At 32.7% G+C, this 11,158-nt stretch overlaps 1 pseudogene; it reads left to right on the forward strand.

The window, feature by feature from the left end:
- Positions 1-949: 949 nt before the first annotated feature.
- On the forward strand, positions 950-10,824 carry LOC132281651 (DNA damage-repair/toleration protein DRT100-like; annotated as a pseudogene).
- The last annotated feature ends 334 nt before the right edge of the window (positions 10,825-11,158 follow it).

An 11,158-nucleotide genomic window follows, 5' to 3' on the forward strand; every position in this document is an offset into this window, starting at 1 on the left:
AGTAGATTTTGAAATCTTTCCAAGTAAATGGCAGCTTTTCAATGATTGAAGCTACTTGAAATGTAATGAGTCGAACCCGAGGGTCCGAATTGCTAGCCGGGCCCTTACCTGAACTCGAGAAGGGTAAAACGGTCAACTAAGGTGTGGTAATAAATAATATAACTCTAAATGAGTCTAAATATGTCAACACAAGTCATAAGGGTCATTTAAACCCATGACACAAGGTCCTAGACATAAGAATGGGGATTTCACACAATTGCCCCCTTCGTTTTCAAAGAATTCTAGAGCTAAACGCACTAAAAAGGTCATAACTCTCTCTACAATTAGAATTTTTGATTAAAATTAATTTCATTGGAAAGCTAACTTAAAATCATTGAAGTTAGACTTAAATTTGACCCAATTTAGAGTTAAAATGAGTGAGTTATGATCATTTGAAGTTGGAGATTAAAAGTTGTCTCAGTTTTCATTTCGGCAGACCATGAAGGCTATTTCGGTCGACCAAAATGACCTATCGGTCGACCAGTTGTGGCTCTAGAGTGTTCAAGGTTACTGCTTTCAATTCTAAGTAGTATCGGTCGACCGAAATAGCTTACCGGTCGACCGAAATGGCGTAGAATTGCGATTTTCTCACTGTTTAAAGGCCTGAACAACTTGGCAACCCTATGGCTTCACTTGTGACATCTAATATAGTTAAAATCTGTTCCAAAACATCCATAAACATGCTTACATTGATAAGATAATATTCGTACATCATAATGAGATTAAATTACATCTTTATACATCAAAATAAATTCAATTACATTGAATATAGATACATGAACTTCAAATTATAAGCTTTCTAACTAAGTATAAGCTTGTGAAGGCGTCTCATCCGTTCCTCTGCTCCTAAAACCCTAAAAATGTTTAAGATAAGAGGGGTGAACACCACCGCTCAGTAGAGGATGCCTATATGGCGTTTCTTCAAGTCAAGTAAGCATGACATATAACACGAAATAGCATAAGATGAATAAGCATCAACACATCTTTCATCATTCCACACACAATTACAATATGAAAATTGGTTTTACTTTAGCAACAATTTAACAAGAAATCTTTTTTAACAACTACGCAACTCATAAACAATATTGTTCTCAATTTAAACAACAAATTAACAAACAATAATCATAGATGAAACCTATAATCCAATTCAACCAATTCATGTAAAAATTCAACATGCTTTTTAGGGAACACAACAATCACTTACAAAGACTTAGGATTACACAAGTTAGACAACCCCTACCTCAAAGTGCGCTAGCCAAACAAGCCTCTCAATTTTTGAAATCCCTAACCCCTTGCAATATTGGTCTCAAATAAAAACTCTTCCCAAGCTCATCAACTTCTTCACCAATGGCCTCATCAAAATCTCACTTTGATTTCTCCAAAAACAAGCTTGAAGTTTTGTAAGACATTTAGTGTATATATATATATATATATATATATATATATATAATTAAAAAGTGAAGGTTTAGAGAGAGAGGAAGCATTCTGCTGAGAAGAAGAAGAGAGAAATGAAATGTTTTGGTCAACTTTTGACTTGTGGTCCATGACTTGCCACTTGTCACCATGTGGATGATTACTACTTTTTGGTTAATTACTCTTTTGCCCATCTATAACCATTGAAACTTCCTCTATGTCCCAATAAATATCTTCCATAATGAATGGATATAGGTGTATGTATATATGTGTAAAAAGACCATAATGCCCTTCACTTAAATGAGAAAACCGGGAGAAGTTCCAGAGTCCAGAAATCGTCCCGACTTTCAAAATTTTTTAAAAATGATAACGCCATTTCTTATTGAATTAAAATGATTAAAAATTACATTTCTAAAATTCTCAGCTCAAGAAAATGAACAAAACGACCATTTGGGACTTGCGTGACACACAAAACGAGGTAAGGATTAAAATAATTCAAAAAAATTAAATAAATTCCAGAAACAAGAAAATAAGAAAAATTGGTAACATTACATGAAAGAATTTACTCAAAGTCATCTTCTCAGCATGTATCTCATGTAAGATCAGCTGGACCTCCTGCACTTGGCTCATGACTATCTTGGAGTCTATCATTTTGAAGTCCAGAAATCTTTCGACCACAAACCTCTTCAAGGTAGCATCCTCTATTTTATACTTCTTGTCTAGTGACTCCCAGAGCTCTTTAGCAGCATTTATTGGACTGTACATATTATATAAAGTATTGTCCAATCCATTGAGGATATAGTTCTTGCATAGGAAGTCTCCATGCTTCCATGCATCAGTAGCTTCTAACTTAGTAATGTCAGTGTCACCCTCATCTAGCACTAAGGCAGTCTCAGTTAGGTACTTGCTTAGATTCAGAATTGTAAGGTAGAACATCATTTTCTTTTGCCACCTTTTAAACTCTACCCCATTAAATTTTTTGGGCTTCTCCCCATGACCGACAGGAACATTGGGCATAGTAGTACTTGTACTTGCTATTCGTCTGATATATATTAAATATACAAACCACAGTCAAATTTACAGAAATAAAATAACAATATTTAAATAATTAAACTATAGTATAAGCAGAATCTGTCTTAAGATTGTTGTCCAAAAATATGATCTAATTATACCATATACTATAGTATTATTTATTTAAATATTATTTGAAAATATAATGTATATATATATATAATTATTATTATAAAATAATAATCTCTCTCTCTATATATATATAATTTCTTATAATATATAGTTTAATATAATCAAATAAAACTATAAAATAAATTAACCTGATTAAAAGTCGGGGTTAGAATTTGATTCTATGTCCTTAAGATAGATTCGCCCCTCTATGGTGCTAACGGACTCAGTGACGTCTATCTCCCAAGATACAACGACTTGTCTTTCTTCGGTAGTAGCACTGCAAACTAAAGAAATAGGCGAACCGGCTCGATGTAGTACTCTCTAACTCGAATTCACTGACCAAGGCTCGAACCCATAGACAATTATAGAAGAATGAGAGAATTCAGAAGTAGGAGAAATATTCTGAATTGAAGTGCTTTGGAATGAACCCAATGGGGGTTTATATAGGCCTCATGGTGCCTTTTCGAATGGCTTGAACCATCACCTGCATGGGTTGCGATGGTTCAGGTTAGGTGGTTAAAAAACTAAATGCATTGGTTCAGTTTAAAGAGAATGGGTGCAACCCTTTATTGAAAAATTGTAATCTGGTTTTTTAATTTAAATTAAAAACCAGCTCATTAAGCAGGCCCAATTTCGCCCATCTAAATAAGCCCAGCAGAAATAAAATTTAAATCTAACACACAAGCCCATTTTGTTTAATAAAAAATTAAATAGATTTCATAATTAAGCCTGGCCCAGGTTGGGCAAGCGGCGCGCGCATGTGTGGTAGTTGGTTCGTACCCAAGCTTGTTTAGGTCCTCCCCCTCTTAAAAACTTGGGTGCCCTTAGGCCCAAACCCAAATCCCATACTAGGCTTATTTATACTTCAAATGGTTTTAATATTTTTCCGATGTGGGACAAATATTTCCCACATTTTGCAAACCCATTTAGGCTTATCAAATATCTTACTTTGGAGCTAATTTCTCATTCACCCGGGAATGGATTTAAGAAAGTATATATACCATGTTCATTTCCTTGCGGAGAGGAACGCGCTTATCTATAGATCCGCAAAAAATTCTTAGCGGAATCAATTCAAAATTTCATTTTGGGCATTGTTTTCTCCTGATTATCTGTCTCCTTATATATAAACTGGACTACGAGCCCATTTATAGAGATAAAATCATTCAAAATCACCACAAATTTGGAAGAATATCAAAACCAAATCTTATCCCCATCTACCATTTTATACAAGAAAGTGTATTACAGTGTTTTGGAATAGTAAAATTTGCACAGCACATCAAATTCTTAGGACATTATCACAAAACTCCTGTAATATAACTTGGTACAATAATTATTATTTACAGTTGACATTCGGGTTATACAAAATGCTAATAGTGCAAAAGTTGTGAACTAATTAACTCCTTTTGGGGAATTTTATCACTCATTTTAAAATCAATTCCAATAACCGCAACCTATCAGGCAATGAATAAATAATAAACCTTGATATTAGGCTTCACAGCAACAATTACCCCATCCTCTGCAATGACATCAGCTACCTCTTGATGATGAGCATTCACAACAGTTCCTTCCTTTATCAAGATCTTCTAAGGAGATAACGGAACTCCACACTCAAAATCACCATATCTAGTTTTAGCTTCACAAAATTGTCAACAACATGAATCAAAAATCTTCATTACAGACCCAATTCCTCCATTTAATTGTAGAGACAAATTTGGCAACAAAATTACTGATCTGAGAAGAGATATATATGAGGATGAGAAGGGAAGAGAAAATACAGATCTGAGAAGAGAGAATTTATCCAATCGGTGTTCGTCGCCTTTAAGTGTCGATCGTTGTCGATAATTGCTGATCGTTGCAGATGAGAGGGGAGAGAGACGACAGGGCAACGAAAGAGACAGATAAAATGCAACGAAAGGTAGATGAGAGGCGGATAGGATTGAGGGAGGGAGAGAGAGAAATGAAACTGCGTCGTATAGAGAAATGAGAGACTTGTCAAAATAAATTGACAGTTGTTACATTTAAGAGGAAATTTGAAAATGTCAAAATTTGAGAACTCAAATGAGAGCCCATTGAAGAGCCTTTTTTTCACCACCTCTCATATTTTGAGTTTGAGAGTCCAAAATGAGAGAGTATTGGAGTTGCTCTTATATAGTCATTATTTGTCTTGCTTAGGTGAAGTGTATGAGAGAGACTACAAATGGAAGTCTCTTAGAACACTCCATAATTGATAATAATCTATTATCAAGAACATATGGTACTCTTGCTCTAAACATGGGCAGATTTACTGGTGGACTAGTGGGCTTGAAAAAAAAAAAAAACTATTAATATTGACAATTAAAAAAAACTATGTCCTCATAACCCAACTATTGTTGTAACCTGTGTTACTGTTACTTAACCAAAGTGATTTTTGAAAATTGAGAGAAAAAAAAAATTTATATATATATATATATATATATACATATATATATATATATATATTAAACCACCATCAAAAAATGGATCATCAATATTTTATAAGAAGAATGACTAATAAATGATATAAGCAATCTTAAATCATTATTTCTCTTTCAATAATTGAAAGTATAATGGATAAATTCAAATTATTGTTTTTATGCAATAATTAGTTACTGGGAGTAGAGTGTAATTAATTCATATTGTGTATAGTAGTTCGACACATGCCCAAATATGCAAAGGCGACTGTAACATTAGAATACGACTAATAAAGCCTTAATACATCAAATTTAACTAAAATGGTTACAAAGTTTGGTCGATTGCTGTTTGAGTAGAATAACTTGCATTTTTTAACCTCCATTTTTTTCTTTTCTTTTTGAAGTGACTTTTCTTAACACGAGTCTCATTATAAGTTTTTAAATTTAATTTATACTTTCTCCAATTTATGTGTGGATCATTTTAAACAAATATAATGTAATAATATATTGAATTACATATTTTATAAAAAAATTAATAATAGCAAAAAAGGGCTTTTGCTACTTCTTTCCTACATTGTAATTTTTTTTTTACCTGCTAGTGTTTATAATAAATACTTTTAGTTTAAATGCTGTAAATTTACAACAGATGTGAAGTGTGTGATGAAAATTGTGCATACTATGAATCTGCGACATAATGTGTCAGAAGACGCTATGATTGATGGTACGGTGGTAAATATGAAATTACCTAAAATACAGTAAAATAAAAAATAAAATAAAAAAAATGCACGAAAGAGAGAGGATGAATAGGGAGGATAAATAATTGTCATATGTCTATGCTTTTTAATAAGATATAGGGAAGAGACATTGAAAGAAAATTTCTCTTATTTTTTCGGCCATAAGCGAGAAAAATAAGTTGTCGGTGAGAAGCAAGTCAGCAACTAAAATAAGTTGGTGGATAATGCTGGGTGGTCATCCTTTCAACGGATGTGGGCCAGGGCGGCTTGATAGTTTTTCTGAGGCCCGAAGCAAAATTTCGAAATTAATATTTTTTAATCAAGGAAATATAAAACATTATTTACATTTATAGCTTTAGAAATAGTAATTTAATTTTGTCGGCAACTGATGTGTGATGGTCCAAAAGAAATATAATGACAATTATTAGAAAGTATTTTATTTTGTAGGCAATTGATGTGTGTGAGAAAGCTCAAAATGAATATAATGTTTAAAAGAAGAGCACTTATAGAGAAATCGAACGTTTCTACCGAAATAAATATTAAATCTTATGTGGGCTTTGTCCACGTCAAATAATTTCATTACCTAACTCCTTATCATCGAATCTTTTCTTTCCCAGTTTTTCCTTTTTCTCTCTCTTTCTCTTCGTTTTTTCCCCTCTCTGTGTCTGGTTCTTCACCAATTCTTCTTATACATCTCCTCTTTTGAGATACACATATTGGAAGTATTCTAGAGACAAGATCCAAAATTCTTTATCCTCAGCTCCTTTTTCAATAAACCTACTTTTCTCTATTCATAAATCTTCCGAGAATAAATCTTTCCAATTTTCAGATGAAAACTATGCAGAATTTTTTTTTTTTTTTTTTTTTTTTTTTTTTTGGGTAAGTAAATATCCACGCAAGAGTTGTCATTAATCCAGAAAAGAGAAACGGATGAATCTTCTCAAAGTTTATATTTGATTTTTATGGATACAAAATCCGAAGGAGAGCAACGTTTTATTTTCTTTTTCTTTTTTATTCTGTTTTGGTTTTGTAATTCTGTATTTGCAAAACATGAAAAAAAAAAATTTATTTATTTTATCTTCAATTTTACGAAATCAAAAGAGAGACAAAACCAAAATCAAATATAAGATTGAATACAAAAGAAAAATCGAGAATTAGAGGAAGAGAGGAGAGAGAAGGGAAGAGGTAGGAGTTATCTTTTTAAAAAATAATCTGACGTGTCTGAGCCACGTTAAATTCGACCTTTTATTCGGTTATTTGGTTCGGTTCTCTTATCATTTTCCTTAAAAGAAATAGTATAATGTTGAATAATTATTAATATGTCAAAAATTTTAAAAAATTACTCCTTAAAAAACTTTTAGAGAGACTTGTATTGATCAATATAATAGAAGTTATATTGTAACTAATACATTGAAAGAAACATGATTAATACATTAAGAAATAATTGGGGCCTCTTTTTTTATTGGGACCACAACTTGTATTCATCAATATAATACATATTGTATTATTTGATAATTAAAATATTAAAGGAAATATAATTAACCCAATAAGAAATATGGTGCCTTAGGGCCGTCGCCTTGTGATTGAACTAACTCTGTGGTCAAATACAATTTAGATATGCGTCTAAAATTATATGTAAAAAAATAATAATAATAAAAAAAATAAAAATAAAATGGGATTACCCATCTTCTTAATAGTTAAACCAAAACTCAAAGTTTTCCTTTTCAAATGAATCACGATTAGGACTAGGGTTTTCAATATGAATTTGAACTAACTAAAATATCAAGACTAGGGTTTTCCCAAACGATAAAGCAGTGGAGAAACGTGGCGACGAGAGTAGTGAGAGTGAAAGCGACGGCCGAGAGATAAAGAAGATAGTCACCAGACACACAAGGTTATGTAGCCGAATGTAACACTTTTGTAAAGAAAGAAAAATTAAAATTTTAGTTTAACCAATTAGAAAATGAATAATATTCATTATTTTTTAATTTAATTTTAAACAAATATCTAAATTGTATTAGACCACCCACATGACTCCAAAATTGTCCTGAGTTGATGGCGATCCATTTTACTCTTAACTTTTATAAGAAGTTATTTCTAATTTTAGGCTGTTGATTAAGCAAAGTAAAAGATTGTTTATTTTTCTCCCTTGTAACCTCCCAAACGTTTAAAGGATTATTGCATACATAAATTTTTAAATAGAAAAGAAAAAAAGAACTATTATATATTATTTTATTCTGTTTTGGTTCTTATTATTTTAAACAAAGGAGAAGATATCATTATAGTTCATTTAATTTCCTTTCAAAGAAAACAAATCGTTAATTTATAAATAAAAAAAATAAAAAAAAAACCGACTACATTCCCACATAACCTACGCGCTCATGCTCGTAGTACTTAGATGGAGAATTGTGCAAGATGCTCCAACAAATTTAAAACTTTTTCTTAGCAAACTTCTGTTTTGTTAAAAACAGAAACGATTATGATTATGGTAATCTGGTCGTTTCTTGTTATATAACACAGTGTTATTAGAGCAGAGGATCAGTGCTCAAAGCAAAAAAAAATTTCCATCTCATTCTATCATAAAATTCAATTTTCACATCATTTCTCTCCTTACAAAATTTCGAAAGTTCACTGAACTCGTGGCTACATTGTAAATAAATCCTCCAATATTTGTAATCACATGCATGGTGACATTAATAAATGCGCTAATAAAGAAATTACTAACATTTTTAGTTTTGAGTACCTAATTGAGTTATCACACCAGATTTAAGCAAATTAAAACACAGATAAAATTCATATGATTTATGTTATGAAATATATACAAAGTTCATAACTAAATTAGACGAAAATAAATGATATATACTACATGCCAACCAAACTAACCGACTACATAATTCGAGTAAAACAAAAACCCTAAAAATAATCACGTAGGGTTCATATGATATTATATTATCATTTTTCTTATTCAAATAATTTTGGACAATTTAGTAATTTATTTTCATTGATTTAAACAAATTGTCTCAATCTAATGGTGAAATGGGGAGAGTTCGACTTGCTAAAATTTTGAAACGTTCACAAAGAATAATAATTACTTAGAATTCATGAAGTATGGTAAATTTGAATTCACAAAGTTGAAAGAATTCGAAGATAATTCTGAAATATTATCAACAGGCATGTGACCTAGCAGTACAAGACTCGTACCTATCAAAGGGAGATCAGAAGTTCGAACTTCAGTGGAGGCACTACATAAGAAATATTATTGATAATCGAATAAATTAATGATTTGCTCTGCACTACATATATATATTTATAATAAATAAAATTTTAAAACTAAAAGAACCTAATCACCCAAGGAAGCTTAAAAAAAAAAAAAAACCTCTAAAAAAAATTTCTCAAAATATTCTGAAAAAAAAATGGAATAAGAAAACTAATTATTAAAAACTGCTTAAAATAAAAAAATAAAAAAATAATCAGCAGCCTCTCATAAGACAATAAAAAGCAATTTGGACTTTTTGCATCAACTAATCTAACACTTCTTATCTTAAAAAATATATATCAAACTTTTCATAAAAATAAATAAATAAATAAAATAAAATAAAATAAAGATATCTGAGTGTTTTGGTCACAGAGAGTTACAAAACTCCTAAACTGCAGACCCATCTGGAATGCTTGAGTCGTGGCAATCGGGTACGGACTGCTGCTCATGGCCCGGGATATCTTGCCGAGATAACCGGGTCACGAGCTTATCCCTCTACGGGCAACTCGAAAAACCCAACAGCTTCTTGTCGGGTACAATCTCTCCTTCACTCTCGAAACTCCGGTATTTAAGTGGTATATACTTTCAGAACCTCCGAAATATTTCGGGTCCATTCCCAAATTTTTTCTTCGGGTTACCGGATCTCATATTCGTCTACATTGAGAACAGCAAGTTATCCGGTCAATTACCCAAAAACATCGGTAATCTGACCCGACTCTTTGCACTGAGTTTCCAAGGGAACAGGTTTTCCGGTATCATACCGAGTTCATTTCCGAGTTGACTCAGCTGTCTCAGCTCAAACTCGGCGGCAATCTTCTCACCGGCACGATTCCACTCGGAATCCGGCGACTAAGTAACCTGAATTACCTAAGCCTAGCCCGGAACAAGCTCTTCGGCTACATACCCCATTTTTTCTCATCATTCACCTACCTCCGAACTCTCGGACTTGCCCACAACAAATTTTCCGGGAAAATTCCAGCTTCAATCTCAACACTTGCACCAAAGCTACTCTACCTTGAGCTGCGTCACAATGCTCTCACCGGACAAATCCCTGATTTTCTGGGAGAGTTCCAAGCACTGGACACCTTGGATCTCTCATGGAATCGTTTCTCGGGAACTGTGCCAAAAACTTTTGCAAATCTCACCAAAATCTTCAATCTCGATCTCTCTCATAACCTTCTCATCGATCCCTTTCCGGTGATGAATGTGAAAGGTATTGAGTCACTCGATTTATCATATAATGATTTTCATTTAGTTCAAATTCCAAAATGGGTTACTTCGTCTCCGATCATATACTCTCTCAAGTTAGCAAAATGTGGATTGAAGTTCAAATTAGATGACTGGAAGCCATCGGAGACATACTTCTACGATTATATTGATCTTTCCGATAACGAAATATCGGGTAGTCTGGGCGGTTTTCTGAACCGAACCGATTATCTAGTCGGATTTTGGGCTTCTAATAATGGGTTAGGTTTTAATTTTGAGAGAGTGAGATTTGTCACGACATCGAAGTACTTGGATTTGTCTCGAAATTTGGTGTTTGGGAAGGTGCCTAATGCTATTTCTGGGCTCCAAACGGTAAAGGTTAGTCACAACCATTTGTGCGGTCAGCTACCGGCGACGAAGTTTCCGGCGAGTGCATTTTTGGGTAATGACTGTCTGTGTGGTTCTCCATTACCAGCCTGCAAAGTTTAGGCTACATTTTCAACAATTGTTGTCTTGAGCAATAACTGGTTTACTTCGACTATGTTCAACCAGTCAAGATAACTTTATTTTTAATTTTTATGTCACGATGTTTAATCGACAAAATAACAATTTCATTGCTTTGACTTTGTTTTGGGGTGACAATTAGAATTATCAATTGTGATTATGCTAATTCAAGCTAATAAAGATAATTGCTATATACATTTAATAGCAAAAATTAGAATATACAATGAGATTGATCAAATTGCCGAACCCATTGCCTTTTAATTTACCTAAAATTAGAATTAGAATTAGAATACAGCTACAACCGTGCAAAGTCAATTCCTAGATCTTGTGAGTTCCAGATCGTTTAAGGATCTATTGATTTAAGGATCCAGATTGTACAGTGAAGAAAATCACAC

Source organism: Cornus florida, unplaced genomic scaffold (assembly GCF_030987335.1).
Source record: "Cornus florida cultivar Cherokee Brave unplaced genomic scaffold, ASM3098733v1 CherokeeBrave_3.0.0_Hap2_Chr11, whole genome shotgun sequence".
In the NCBI taxonomy this organism is placed as follows: Eukaryota; Viridiplantae; Streptophyta; class Magnoliopsida; order Cornales; family Cornaceae; genus Cornus; species Cornus florida.